The sequence below is a fragment of the Balaenoptera borealis genome (assembly GCF_965194805.1).
Source record: "Balaenoptera borealis genome assembly, chromosome: 2".
In the NCBI taxonomy this organism is placed as follows: Eukaryota; Metazoa; Chordata; class Mammalia; order Artiodactyla; family Balaenopteridae; genus Balaenoptera; species Balaenoptera borealis.
The window spans coordinates 102,405,362-102,419,416 of NC_138867.1; the positions used below are offsets into that span (position 1 = coordinate 102,405,362).

Sequence of the window (14,055 nt, forward strand, 5' to 3'; positions counted from 1 at the left end):
GGACCTTGTAAACTCCAATTTAAGCCAACTTTGGTTTGACTTCCTGGTGATTATTCGATGATTTACCTGTGGTAGTATAGAAATAACAGATATCCTTTTTTGTCTCAAAATACCTCTACATATTTGTTTGAAGTCTCCTAAATCAGTGATCTTTCCCACTGGTTGTTTAAAGGACATTTTGAGAGTGGGTTTGGGGCTACATTCCTATCCTTCCCAACCAAATCTTTATTTTGTTTAATTCTAGGGAAAATGTATGTTCCCAATGAACCCATCTTGCTATTGCCTTACCTGTTTGATATGATAGAATAAATTGGGTGTAACTCCAGAGAAACAGAAATCTTTGCAGAAAAAAAACAAAAACAAAAACAGAAGAATCTTCAGTATAGAGATGGCTGTTTGATTTTGGAAATGCTGCAGACACACTCAAGAGCGTGTCCTTAAATCCAAAGTACAAATGAGTCAGTGGTCGTGTACATACGAGCAAAGAGTTGGAGGGCAGGTCAGTCCTTACAACACTTGGCATGTTTTAGGTGCACATAGTTCTCATCAAGTTGGCTGAGAGGCCTCTACAGAGATCTCTTGGGAGACTGTGGTGCCCACTAAAACAACTGTGACTTTCAGTAAAAATTTATGCCATGGATGCCAAAACAAACTTGTGAAAATTGTTCACTTTCAGGCAACCTGGACAAAATCCTTAGGAGGGCTGAAGTCACCATTTAAAAGGCTCCCTATAAGAGCCAAGAGAAATGTACCTTTGATTTATTCGAATACAGGTTCTAGTAAATGACAAATCCACAGTCAGCCAAATTTGCATTTCATACCTGGAGTCTGGATTTGGCTCAACCTAATCTGGCCAGTGAAAACAGTGAGTCTCCTTGGTCCTTGCTCTCTGAGCTGCTAAATGGAGATTTCAGGAATGTGGTCAAACTAGATCTTAAATTTAAAGATTTAGTGATTAATTGGAGGTTTGGGGGAGGTCTTGTTTTCATTCCTTCAGATAGACCATATTCACTGAACCAAAAGGAAAATAATATTTTCAACAAAGCAAAAAAGCAAGTTCGATTACGAAACTCAAGGAAATATTTTTTTTTTCTTTGAATTTCAGATTCTCATCAAATGTGAGTTGTATTCAGTCTGCTTAGTAGTAAATCAGAATGTCACCACTTGACCTTGGCAAAGTTACCTGGTAATGAGGATGAAAGGTGTACGGAACAATTTGTGTCTGAATCACCAAGTTTTCCTTCAACAGGACAAATGTGTCATCTGTTTTGTCATGGCTGGTCTTGAGCAATAGAAGCTGTGGTGGCCATAGAGAGGAATGGAAAGGGCATAAACCTGCAGGTCAGAAGGGGATATTCACACATAAGTATACTTCTGTAAATGCATAGACTTCCTGGAAGAATGCACAAGAAACTGGTAACAGAGGTTACTGCTGCAGTAGGCCCTGAAGTGGGAACCTGGTGAGTCTAGGGTGGGAAAAAAAGTTATTCTTTGTGTATACCCTTTTTTCATTTTTAAACTTTTCTGCATGTTTATATATATATATATATATATATATATATATATATATATATATTTATATATATGTGTATATATATACCCCATTCAAGAAAATGAATAATGATATCAAAAGACAGAGTGAGAAAGAATACATATGAGTATATATATATAATATATATATATATATTATATATATATATATAATATATATATATATATATGTGTGTGTGTGCGTGTGTGTGTGTGTGTGTATTTGACTCCACATTAAACTGGATGGATCATTTTCTCCCTCTAGACCTTAGAAACCTCTTTTCTAAAATGAAGTGGCCTAGAGTTTAGATTAGAGAAATAGCTAATATTTGTTAAATCAGGGACTCCACAATTATAGAAAATAAAAATTTTCATCTGAGTCTGATGTTGGAGAGATACAACATATATAGTTAATAATAACAATATGAACCAAAAGCCATAACTTACTAGCCATAAAGTTCAAAATTCATTGTTTGTATATTGAGCAGCTGCTCTGAGAAGGAACATTCGGGAGGTGAGAGGGGAAGAGAAAAGTTGCTTCTTATTGGGTGGAAGCTGTGGTGGACAGGGGAGCAGGGTGGCTAGCGGCCCAAAGGACAATACGAAACAGGGCACATTCATGGGCAGAATGGCTTAAGACCATGTTCGTCTAGCTGGGGTCATCGCTTCACAAGAGCCTCTGCCCGTCTTTGCTTTATCTGGAAAAAAACTTCGGTGTGGCTGCCTTTGACCAGCCCAGCTGACCTTGTCTTAGCAGTTTCCTGTAACCGGGCTCTGTCCTCATACCTCAGTGTACGCACTTGCCCACAATTCAGACATCTCCTAACTTTATTCTCACCCACTCTAGTTCCATTATAGCTTCCACTGGGGAAGACAGCTCAGTTCTCTGTCCTTGCACTTTCTCTAGCTGGCTTTTGAGTTGCAGAAGTGATTTCACCCTTAGTCACCTAAGACTGAATGTCTGCCGCATAGTTTGGGGCAGATAATGTGGAAAAGAGACTAAGCTCCAAAGCCCATCGGGCAGGGCCTGCATTCACATTTCAAAGGTTTCCTCACTTGGCTGTAGAAATATGACTAAGCTGCTTAAAATCTCCATGCCTGCTGCTTTGTTTGTAATGTAGTCCCTTAGTTATGCACCATGAATCTGGAAAGAACTGTTAACACAAGCTATTCTGGAAAGGCAACATTCTCATTTGAACACTCGGAGAATCCAGAGCACAAGCCTCAACCACGGCACTATCGACATTTTGAACCAGATAATTCTTTGCTGTGGAGGGCTGTTGTTGTGCGTTGTAGAATGTTTAGCAACATCCCTAGCCTGTACCCACTAGGTGCCAGTAGCACTTCCCCAAACCCATATGTGACAACCAAAAATAACTTCAGACATTGCCAAATGTAATGTCTCTGAAGGTGGAGGGGGAAATCGCCACCAGTTGAAAACTACTGATTCAGAGGATGATCTTCCTATCAAGTTTCATTTTGGTTCGTACAGAGTCAGACTAGGGTGGGTATCTGGACAATATTGTCTTTTTTCTGATGTTCCTTACCTTGTGCCTTCAATCCAGCTTCATTAGGCAACTCTCTAGGGTGACAGGAACATGTTGCCCCAAGAGTTAAGGCTTTCAGAGTTTAGGGAGAGCTCCTACAAGGCAAACAAACTTGGTCTTGCTGATATTGACCAACTCTTAGGTAAAGCTTTCACATGTTATTACTGTAATCAAGTTTCTATCTCAGCAAAGCTCTGTAGGAAATCAGGGAGCGAGGAAAGACAGAAAATTCCATAAAAAGGGAGAACTCAGTAGCAAACTGCCTGCCTCAAGAACTGGCAAACTACAAGTGTAATCTCTCTCCTTTCTTTCTTTCTAGGTCTCAGAATACAGCGCTCCCTGCCAACCAACTACCATCTCTCCCCTCTCAGTCAGGCTGGTGACCAACAGCATCCACGTCAGGAACTGCAGGCTGTGACTTAGGTTTTGAACTCTTCTTGGATGGATATTTATATTTATCAGGTCTTGAAGTCAAGCCGAGGAATTTGTACTCTCAGTGGGATGGTTAAGAGAGAAGAACATTTCTAATAGGTGGGAGGGTGACAGTGTTAGATGCACCAGAGTCATTTTGGGTGATGGGAACTGAGAAATACTCCAGGGTGAGTTGATCAGGATGGCACTCATGATGTTGTAAGATGATGCTTCAGTGAGAGAAGAGGATAGGAACCAGAAGATAGGCAAAGAGAATGTTTAAAATGAAGGGAGATATGAGGAGAATGGGGGCAGTGGCTTAGACGCCTCTTTATGAAGAAGAGGGTGGGTGCACACAGCGTATACAGATTGTTTTTAAGACAGAGGACACCTGAGACTCTGAGAGTTGAGGGGAAGAAGCCAGTAGAATAGAAGAGGTGTTAGAGAGGAGGGACCAACCAAGGAAGCAAAATACCAGAAAAGAAACATCCCTCCCCTTGAGACTTGTGGAAAGAAGTAGAATAAGAGGAAATTCCCCTAAAATTTACTGTCTTCAATTAAAAAGTTGAAATGCCCTTCATAAAATGCACATGAAAAAGTAAAATATGAGACTGTTATCAGCCAGGAACACTCTAATTTAAACCAGCTTTAGAAATCTGTGGGTAATAAACTAGTGATTAAGTATTTATTAAACTTTTATTGTTCACATGCCCTAAGCGTTTGGACTTCTGCCAATTCTCTGAAAAGAAAGACAAAATTATTTCAAAATGTTTACATTATATTAAATAGAAAACTTTGAGTATTAATCTGGACTTAACATCTTGTAACTTTTAGTCATCTTCAACCAAGCTGGTCACTATTATCTCTTATAACGAAAAAGGTGTGTGTGCCCAATTAAGTGGTTGAATATTGACTAAGCACCTACGATTTGCAAGTACTGTGTTCAGTCCTGGTTTAGTGGCTGTCAGAAGAAAGGTGGAGGAACAGGGTGGAGAACTGTGCCAGGATGGCCTGGAGAGCCAGAACTGTGATGAGTGGTCCAGATGCACAGCAAATATTTAAAGCCTAGACTCTCAGGCCCTTGAAACAGGAGGTTTTATAGCACAGTATATACAAAATATTTTATTATCAGTGGAGTAGTGGATATAATACTGAAGAAACATCCTCTGCCCGTAGGATGGAAGATCAGAAGAAAGAAATCCTTCTCTTTGCCTTGGCAATGTTTTCATCGTGCCAAAGATAAAGCAAGGGAGTCCTTTGACGAACTTTTTATAGGAGTCTGAGTTTAAATCTGTGGCACATAAACAAATAACAATCTCCTCAGCTTAGACGCCTCCTCAGTTTAAAATAGACCAATAATATCTTCTTGCCTGAAGACAGTTGGCTGGGCTGGATGCTATTTTTAAAGTCCACTTGAGCTCCAAGAGTTCTATGTCTATGATAAAACCACTCTGATGCATAGAAAATATAATGCATTTATTGTTCCTTTTCAAACAAATCCATTTTTCTCTTGAACACCGTTAGGGACAATTTACCGTGCTTTTTTGTTTTGGCAATTTAGGAAGGGTTTCCATGGTTTCTGTGGCCTCTTGCTCAGTTTTTCTGTGCATCAGCTTGATCATAAGATTATCCGAGGCCAACATTGTCAGCTCTTTGGATATATGTCTGCTGGGCGTGCATTCCCCCTGGGGGCAGTAAAAATTGGTTTGGGGGGTGATGTAATCTTAGATAATACATTGGTTTGTAGGCCACCAAAGGGCCACGATACATAAACAGATATAAGGTATATCTGTGGTAATTAAATTTCATGGTGATGGTGTGGGGGAGAATTAGAAAAAAAAATGTAAAAATACTTGGAAGGGGAGCAATAATAAAATAAATGGAGAAACACTGCCCTGGGCAAAGAGTCCTGAGGGAGGGTAGGGGTGTAAGATCTTTTGGGTAGGACTTTAACCCATCAAATACAACAGGTTTTTTTTTCTTTAAGTTTTAGAAGCCTATATTTAAAGTATATCTTCCCCCTTTCTTTCTAATCTACTACAGGACACATTTTGCAATGTTTTAAATTTAGACATTTTCAAATTTACTTTATGGAAAGACTTTTCTTGTGACAAAAGGCATATCTTGAAAAACGACTGTCTCTTTTGAGGTCAGACTGTTCTGTGTGGCAGTCTGTAAGAGAGGTCTTGCAGGAGGCAGTGGAAGGAGAGTCGCTGAGCACACGAAAGACATACGTTTCAATCCCAGATTTGCTTTGGATGAGCCTTGCAATTAGGGGCAAGCTGAGTAAAGCGGTGGAGCCCCTGTTTCCTCATTTGTAAAACAAGGCTGCTAATGCTTCCTGTGGCAGGGTTCTAAAGGATCTGAGACAACTGATGTCAGGTGGCTGGCGCTGGCTGTTTCTGAGTTAGGTGGTAAGGCAAGGGGTAGAAGAGGCCAATAACTGGGTAGAAGAGGCCAAGATGCCCAGTGGACCTATTTTGCCAAATTCCACAATCATCCTATTTGAGTTCCTGCTGCTGCTGTTAAAAAAAAAAAAAAAAAAAAAATCTTCCACCCAGAATGTAGCCCCTGCACAGTTTAAATAAATTCAAAAGGACTATCAGTAACTTTCAGAGTAAGATTTGGGCTTTTCATCAATGAAGAGACATCAGGACAATCAGAGATACCATCAAGGAGCAGCATTTCGCCTGCTCCATAAAATCACCATGATTTAGTCCTTTAATGAAAAAAGGGGCTTGTGCAGGCACAACAGCTGTGGTTTAATGAGGGGAAAATAAGCCAGAATTCCTTGTGGTGGGGCTGTTGCCACAAGGGGTCAGATCTGGATTATTGGTGGAGGCTGGCATATCCTACAGTGACACAAACATGATTGGAAGTCAAATAGCTTGAAATAACTTGCGATTGTTTTAGGGGAGAATAGCTCAAGCAATACCAAACCTGACTAGCTCTGTTTAAGTAAGGGCTTCAGTGTTTTTGATCTGAGGTTGAGCTGAGTGTCTGGAGTGGGAACGGAAGGAGAAATACCGTTATCTTTAAGCTTGCCCTGGTTGCTGGTTGCCCACTTAGCACATGTGAGCAGTTTAACTGTCACCATGAATAAAGGCTTTTTTTCCCCCAAGGTTATAAACAGAGATGCATAAATATTTTGGATCCATCAGCCTCCAAGTATTCTTCAGATGTTTTGAGTTCAACAAAACAGAATACACTGTGCTGAGTACATTCTCCCTTGCTTTTTGAGGATCATGTGTGATTTATAGGAAATGGAATCCATATGTTTCTGCTTCATTTACACTTAACTCATCAAAAGACTGTGTTGTAAAGCTATATGATGTCCAAGATGGCTTTTTGAGCGTGGTGTTTTTTTTTTAAATAAGCTGCTTAAAAGTTTTTGTTCCTTTAAAAGTTAGAGAGCGAGAGAGAGAAGAGAAAGATACCTAGGAAGGCCTGTTTTGCCAAGATGAAATAAATTTGAACACCAGGAAGTTCAATTTAAGCTGAAGCTACAAACCAAAGAATTTCAAATGGGTCCAGAATTTGGAAGAAAACAAAGGTTGCTCTCCAGTCACTTTCCGAAGCATCTCGGATGAACGCAGAAAAGCAGCTGGCAACTCAGCAACCCCACTAAAGGAAGAGCGAGCTGTGAATGCACCATTAGTGACCCAGCTAACACATGTGCCCACTGCTGGAAGAGCTGTTATTCTCAGGCCTCCTGAGAGCAGTCACTCTAGTCCAGATAAAGAACTTCTTGCCCTATTTTAGCAGGGAAATATCTGCTCTCCTGGTGTTTTCCCGGGGTTGTCCTGTCCTAGGCCAGCATTTCCTATTTGTTCTTCTGCCATCTGGCCCAAATAGCTGGCCACTAGACTGAATACTGTGTGTGCATTTGGGATGGTGTTTATTTATTGGACAATTTCTTTAGAGAAATATCTTGTTTAGCTCACAATAGGGCCAAAGAAGCATGCAGTTTGTATAAAGTAAGAAATATGTGAAGTAGGGACCCACAAGTTTGTAAGAAGCCAAATGTAAAACTAAGTTTTCTTTCGCCATCTCAATATTTAGTCACTCTCATAGCAGCTCTTTAATCATTTTAGACATGCTTTATCATCTATATATGGCATCTTATGAAAGTTTTCAGGAGAAAAGCACCCAAATTAGAACTATTTAATGTGATAGTATAATTGAGATAACTATAAATCTCTATAGAGGACTTATCTGCTCATCTCTAGAACAATATATAGTGTTCGATGTGAAACTTCATTATCCAGTGAGGTCTTTTAGATTGTGTGGTCTGAAGTCATTTCAACAGAATTAATAGTCCTGTGAATTACTTATATATACCAATTCAGTTATCTGGGGGTGAGGGGCAGGATTTTGGAATCTTTTTTTTTTATGTGCAGTTTATTTTTATTTATTTATTTATTGGCTGCATTGGGTCTTTGTTGCTGCATGTGGGCTTTCTCTACTTGCAGCAAGCAGGGGCTACTCTTTGTTGCGTTGCACAGGTTTCTCATTCTTGTGGCACTGGCTCTAGGCGCGTGGGCTTCAGTAGTAGTGGCATGCAGGCTTCAGTAGTTGTGGCGCACGGGCTCTAGACTGCAGACTCAGTAATTGTGGTGCATGGCCTTAGTTGCTCTGCTCCACATTTGGGATCTTCCCAGAACAGGGATCGAACCCATGTCCCCTGCATTGGCAGGCAGATTCTTTTTTTTTTTTCTTAACATCTATATTGGAGTATAATTGCTTTACAATGTTGTGTTAGTTTCTGCTGTATAACAAAGTGAGCAACCATTTTTGTTGTAATGGTAAATTGGAGTGTTTCCTTAATTTCTCTTTCGGATTATTCATCGTTACTATATAGGCATGCAAGAGATTTCTGTGCATTAATTTATATCCTGCTAGTATACCAAATAAATTGATTAGCTTTAGTAGTTTTCTGGTAGCATCTTTAGGATTCTCTATGTATAGTATCATGTCATCTGCAAATAGTGACAGTTTTACTTCTTCTTTTCCGATTTGGATTCCTTTTTTTCTTTTTCTTCTCTGATTGCTGTGGCTAAAACTTCCAAAACTATGTTGAATAATAGTGGTGAGAATGGGCAACATTGTCCTATTCCTGATCTTAGAGGAAATGGTTTCAGTTTTTCACCATTGAGAACGATGTTGACTGTGGGTTTGTCATATATGGCCTTTATTATGTTGAGGTAGGTTCCCTCTATGCCTACTTTCTGGAGAGTTTTTATCATAAATGGGTGTTGAATTTTGTTGAACGCTTTTTCTGCATCTACTGAGATGATCTTATGGTTTTTATTCTTCTGTTTGCTAATATGGTGAATCACACTGATTGATTTGCATATATTGAAGGATCCTTGCTTCCTGGGATAAACCCCACTTGATCATGGTGTATGATCCTTTTAATGTCTGTTGGATTCTGTTTGCTAGTATTTTTTTGAGGATTTTTGCATCTATGTTCATCAGAGATATTGGCCTATAGTTTTCTTTTTTTGTGACATCTTTGTCTGGTTTGGTATCAGGGTGATGGTGGCCTCAGAGAATGAGTTTGGTAGTGTTCCTTTTTCTTCAATTTTTTTGGAAGATTTTGAGAAGGATAGGTGTTAGCTCTTCTCTAAATGTTTGTTAGAATTCACCCGTGAAACTGTCTGGTCCTGGGCTTTTGTTGTTGGAAGATATTTAATCACAGTTTCAATTTCAGTGCTTTTGATTGATCTCTTCATATTTTCTATTTCTTCCTGCTTTCAGTCTCAGAAGGTTGTGCTTTTCTCAGAATTTGTCCATTACTTCCAGGTTGTCCATTTTATTGCCATACAGTTGCTTGTAGTAATCTCTTATGATCCTTTGTATTTCTGCAGTGTCAGTTGTTACTTTTCCTTTTTCATTTCTAATTCTGTTGAATTGAGTCTTCCCCCTTTTTTTCTTGATGAGTCTGGCTAATGGTTTATCAATTTTATTTATCTTCTCAAAGAACCAGCTTTTAGTTTTGTGGATTTTTGCTATTGTTTCCTTCATTTCTTCTTCATTTATTTGTGATCTGATCTTTATTATTTCTTTCCTTCTGTTAACTTTAAGGTTTTCTTTTTTTCTTCTTTCTCTAATTGCTTTAGGTGTAAAGTTAGGTTGTTTATTTGAGATTTTTCTTGTTTCTTGTAGTAGGATCATATTGCTATAAACTTCCCTCTTAGAACTGCTTTTGCTGCATCCCATAGGTTTTGGGTCATCATGTTTTTATTGTCATTTGTTTCTAGGTATTTTTTGATTTCCTCTTTGGTTTCTTCAGTGATCTCTTGGTTATTTAGTAGTGTATTGTTTAGTCTCCATGTGTTTGTATTTTTTACAGTTTTTTTCCTGTAATTGATTTCTAATCTCACAGCGTTGTGGTCAGAAAAGGTATTTGATATGATTTCAATTTTCTTAAATTTACCAAGGTTTGTTTTGTGACCCAAGATATGGTCTATCCTGGAGAATATTCCATGAGCACTTGAGAAGAAAGTGTATTCTGTTGTTTTTGGATAGAATGTCCTTTAAATATCAATTAAGCCCATCTTGTTTAATGTGTCATTTAAAGCTTGTGTTTCCGTATTTATTTTCATTTTGGATGATCTGTCCATTGGTGAAAGTGGGGTGTTAAAGTCCCCTATTATGATTGTGTTATTGTCGATTTCCTCTTTTATGGCTGTTAACATCTGCCTTATGTATTGAAGTGCTCCGATGTTGGGTGCATAAATATTTACAATTGTTACATCTTCTTCTTGGATTGATCCCTGGATCATTATGTAGTGTCCTTCTTTGTCTCTTGTAGTAGTCTTTATTTTAAAGTCTATTTTGTCTGATATGAGAGTTGCTACTCCAGCTTTCTTTTGATATCCATTTGCATGGAATATCTTTTTCCATCCCCTCACTTTCAGTCTGTATGTGTCCCTAGGTCTGAAGTGGGTCTCTTGGAGACAGCCTATATACAGGTCTTGTTTTTGTAACCATTCAGCCAGTTTATGTCTTTTGGCTGGAGCATTTAATCCATTTGCATTTAAGGTAATTATCGATATGTATGTTCTTATTACCATTTTGTTAATTGTTTTGTGTTTGTTTTTGTAGGTCTTTTCCTTCTTTTGTGTTTCTCGCCTAGTGAAGTTCCTTTAGCATTTGTTGTAGAACTGGTTTGGTGGTGCTGAATTCTCTTAACTTTTACTTGTCTGGAAAGGTTTTAATTTCTCCATTGAATCTGAATGAGATCCTTGCTGGGTAGAGTAATCTTGGTTGTAGGTTTTTCCCTCTCATCACTTTAAATATGTCCTGCCACTCCCTTCTGGCTTACAGAGCTTCTGCTGATAGATCAGCTGTTAACCTTATGGGGATTCCCTTGTATGTTATTTGTTGCTTTTCCCTTGCTGCTTTTAATATTTTTCCTTGTATTTAATTTTTGATAGTTTGATTAATATGTGTCTTGGCATGTTTCTCTTTGGGTTTATCCTGCATGGTACTCTCAGCCCTTCCTGGACTTGATTGACTATTTCCTTTAGGGAAGTTTTTGACTATAATCTCTCGAAATATTTTCTCAGACCCTTTCTTTTTCTCTTCCTCTGGGACCCCTATAATTCGAATGTTGGTGCATTTAATGTTGTCACAGAGGTCTCTGAGACTGTCCTCAATTCTTTTCATTATTTTTTCTTTATTCTGGCAGGCCAATGCTTAACCACTGTGCCACCAGGGAAGTCCAGGATTTTGGAATCTTGAAAGTTAGAGTTGTTTCCCTTAATTCCTAGCCCTAAAGAACATTTAATAAAATGTTTCTTAATTTCATCATCCAGTGCTAACTGCTGTTAACATTTTAGTATATGTTCTTCCAGCTCATGCATGTGGGCATATGCATGCATACACAGACACACACACGCACATTTTAATGAGATCATATTATTTATTCTGCTTTGTAGCTTCTCTTTTTCATTTAGAAATATATTATGGACTTTTTCCTATGTTAGTAAACTTTTTTACCTCATCAGGTTTAGTACTTACAGAATTTAAAAAATAATTTTTTTAGGATTGTACTATGATTAGCTTAATATCTCAGAGTCTTTTTAAATGTAGGGTTTTAAAAAAATCTTTATTTTAGATACAGTTTTAAATGTTGACCTTAGTTTTTAAAAATGTTTTCTATATTTTAAGACACATTAGAAAATAAACTAATTATCTTCTGCATCTTGCATTTCATTATATTTTGGACCAATGCACACTTTGAGAACCATGGAGAATATCCATCTCCCTCTTTTAGAAGAGGCCAAGCTCTCCTATATAGATGATACTTTTTAAAGACCCTAGAAAAAATCAATAGGACAATCAGTAATTTTTTTTCTTCCTTAGGAAAAAAAAAAAGTGTTTCCACCCCATTCCATTGCCAAGAGGAGCCTTGTGACTTAAATTAATCTGCCTCCCTTTCTGTGATGTTTAGTCCACTGGTAAAACTCCCAGAGTCAACTTCAAAGTAAGTTGAGATCCATACCTATTTTGCTGTCTGTTTCTGAGTTTCTTCACCCCTTGTTTTGGAGTTTTCCAATCTGTTACTATAGAACTCAGTCCTGTCCCTTTTGTTGACAGGTTGCCAGGATACATCCTGGCAACAAAGGCTGGGGTTCCTGTTCCAGGCAGCCAGCCTCACATACTACATGAACTCTTGCAAGAGGGGATGTGAATCGTGGAGCTCCCAGCTGTTCTGCTCCTGTTTCCACCAGCTCCCTCACTGAGGGGTTCAGCAGGCCATGACAAAAGCCAAAATAGAAAGATAAAGAACAAATATTACAAGGTGAGTCTCCCAGAAGGTGTTCTTTCTTGGTTGTCTGTCTCAAATCTTACCTTTCAACTAGCAATAATAATCTCGATCTCTTCCACTTCCTTCTTACCACTATGTAGTAATATTTCCTTGCTATAGAAAAGGAATCCAAAGAAAAGTAACCAGTTCTTAAGTTAAAAAAAAACCTCAAATACTACTAAACAAATGAACAAATATCGTTTTACTTCATTGGATGATTCTGACAATAATTGAACTATGGATTAAATGTTTTAATGGCTGAAAGAATCAAATTCCATTTAAAGGGATGATTTTTAAAATTTTCTTAAGAAAAGTTGATAAAATATATTTTTAACATAAATTCAGAATTATATGTTTATAAGCCAGATTACCCATGAAAGAAAAGGGGTGATAAAGGCTATAGTTACTCAGTTGACTTGGTAGTTTTTTTTCAACTGGGATAAAATTCACATGCAGTGAAATGTAACTGATCTTAAGTTTAAATTCAAGTTCCTAAAAAACAATGAATTTGATACATATATATACAACCATGTAAACCATCACCTTAATCAAGACATAGGACATTTCTATCACTCAGAAAGTTTCCTCACATCCCTTCCAGTCAGTCTCCCCTCCATAGGCAACCACTGTTGTGATTTCTATTACTAGAGAATAATTTGGCTGTTCATGAATTCTATATGAGTAGAATCATACAGTATGTATTCTTGTATCTGACTTCATTGGCTCAGCAGAATGTTTTTGAGATTGTTCCTGTTGCTGTGTATATAAGTAGTTCAATTCCTTTTATAGGTGAGTATTAATGCAGTATAGAATTATTCCACATCTGTTTATCTATTTTCCTATTGATTGATATTTGGTTTGTTTCCAGTTTGGGTCTCCTATAACTAAAGCTGATCTAAACATTCTTGCACAAGTCTTTTGGTGGACATATGCTTTCATTTATCTTGGGTTCAGACCTAGGACTAAAACTGTTGGATGATAGGGTACACATATGTTTAACTTTATAAGGAGCATGAAATGATGTGTCACTGTTGTTATAATTTGCATTTCCTTCATGACTAATGAAGTTAAGCATTTTTACACGAGCTTGTTGGAGATTTGCATTTCTTTTTTGTTAAGTACCTATTCATATTTCTTGCCCGTTTTAAATGTGTTTTTCTTTTTATATCATCTTTATTGATACATAATTGACATACAATAAAATGCACCCATTTTAAGTACACAGTCTGATGAGTTTTGACAAGTGATTACATCCATTTTACCACCAATGGTAAAATATAAGAACATGTCTATTAACTTTGTATTTCATTCTCCACCCACCTACCCACCAAGTAATCACTGATCTACTTTCTGTCACAGATTAGCTTTGCCTGTTTAGAATTTCATATAAATGAAATAATTCAGTATATTCTCTTTTGCATATTATTTCTTTTATTCAGTATAATATTTTTGAAAGAGATCTATGTCATTGTGTGTAATTTGTTCATTTTTATTGTGGAGTAATATTCTGTTGTATGAATGTGCCATAATTGGTTTATCCATTTACCTGTTAATGTGTATTTATGTTGTTTCCAGTTTTTCACTGTTAAGAGCTGTTATGAACATTTGTTTTATATTCTATTTGTGGACATATATTTTCATTTATCTAGGATAATTATTTAGAGACAGAATGTCCATGTCATTAGGTAGGTATATATTTAACTTTATGAGAAATTGCCAAATGGTTCTCCAGAGTGGTTGTAATGTTTC

The 14,055-nt window shown here is 37.5% G+C and overlaps 1 protein-coding gene across 12 annotated transcripts in view; it reads left to right on the forward strand.

Annotated features, from left to right (window-relative positions):
• Positions 1 to 273: 273 nt before the first annotated feature.
• The window catches only part of ZNF474 (zinc finger protein 474), a 225,894-nt gene continuing 212,112 nt past the window's right edge, over positions 274 to 14,055 (forward strand). For 9 of the 12 annotated variants that reach the window (XM_082380383.1, XM_082380378.1, XM_082380385.1 and 6 more), the window contains exon 1: positions 8,292 to 12,300. The gene's annotated coding sequence lies outside the window, so the exon portion shown is untranslated. Of the gene's footprint in view, positions 1,461 to 8,291; positions 12,301 to 14,055 lie in introns of those variants that run through there. The other 3 variants (XM_082380376.1, XM_082380381.1, XM_082380387.1) reach the window with 3 other exon arrangements.